We start from the raw sequence: 1463 nt of genomic DNA on the forward strand, positions 1-1463 counted from the left end.
ATAATCTGTAAATGAAACACAAGTTTTTTTACCCATGGCTAGTTATGTTTGTTTGATGACCAAATTATCAAATTATGCCAATATCCGGATAGTTAATTTCAGAGAATAGTATGCCTACTTTTTTGCAAACTCGTCAAGCTAACAGTTCTTTTAAAACTATTCAATATTCAGGTACCCGCATGAGTTGGAAACTGACAAACCAAGCCAACTCATTGAGAGATGCCTGGTATACTCGGACTGTAAATTTTGCCTACCAAAATGATTACAGTATTTACTTCGAGAATTTTGTTGCTCAGGATTCATTTTATTAACTATTTAATTGCCAGTACCTCTGTCTGAAGGACTCTGCAATGGTTTAGTACTCAAAGGGAGTTGCAAAGACTTTATTTTTCTGAACATCATCCACTGCCTACTCTGTCATCTAGTGAGTAGAGTCAAGTCATAAATACATATTTATGATTCCTTCTTCAAATATGTTATAATAATAGTATATGAAAATTTACTATTTTCTTCTTTTCGCGGGAATACCTTTTAACTCTGCTAGTCAAAGGGAAATGATCGTATTTAGATAAATGCAAATCATTTTATTGGAGACGAATCATATAACTTTTGATTTTTTTTTTTTACAAAAATCATTCGAAAATGTTTGTAAGATAAGATTTTTTGATTGTTTTTTAACCATATTTCTTTAAAAAACGTTTCTATACTGTATAATTATATATTCAGGAAATAACAAAATATATGTATATAAAAATTTATGTTTAAAACATTTTCATATAATTTAAAAAAAATAAATTAATGCCTAAAAATTATATATAAAAATATACTTAAATTAAATTTATTTACATATTTTTTTAATTTAATGTTTAAATTTTAAATATCAAAAAATATACTGTAAAGTATATTGTTAAGGTCTTCAAGTAAATAAGTCCAAAGCAAGCAAATAATTCTCACAAGGGGCGAATTATTTATCCTGTATTATCAGCGAGGGGCTAAAAAGTCAAACTGATAATAAAAGATATCAGTAGACATTTAATTAAAGTAAATAAAAACAACACAAAATGGAGCTTCAAACAAAATTATTTACTTAATTTTAATTTTTTTTAACTCATTTTGAAAGTAACACAAGTTAAGGCAAATTTCAACAAAGGCTGAAGAAATAAACTTATCAGATATTTCTGAGAAAATAAAGTGACAATCTTTTTCAAGATTAACAATTTTTTCTCCTTCTTTGTTTGGTATAAAGATATGTTTACATATATAAATATATATATATATATATAAAGTCGTATTATTATACAGTACATCAGTACGTCAAGTTGTGTCATAAAACTTTTAGCATTGATTACGACGATTACGTAGATTTTTTAATCGCAAGATATTAAAAAAGATTTAAATTCTAGATAAGGATCATTCGCAGCCTCTGTTAATTGTTACTGATAATACACATTCAACTAAAATAA

At 26.1% G+C, this 1463-nt stretch overlaps 1 protein-coding gene across 1 annotated transcript in view; it reads left to right on the forward strand.

The window, feature by feature from the left end:
* Positions 1-1463, forward strand: part of LOC119666533 (serine-rich adhesin for platelets-like) — a 378359-nt gene that overhangs the window by 275079 nt on the left and 101817 nt on the right. The gene's annotated exons all lie outside the window — the stretch shown is intronic.

Source organism: Teleopsis dalmanni, chromosome 1, assembly GCF_002237135.1.
Source record: "Teleopsis dalmanni isolate 2A chromosome 1, ASM223713v2, whole genome shotgun sequence".
NCBI lineage: Eukaryota > Metazoa > Arthropoda > Insecta > Diptera > Diopsidae > Teleopsis > Teleopsis dalmanni.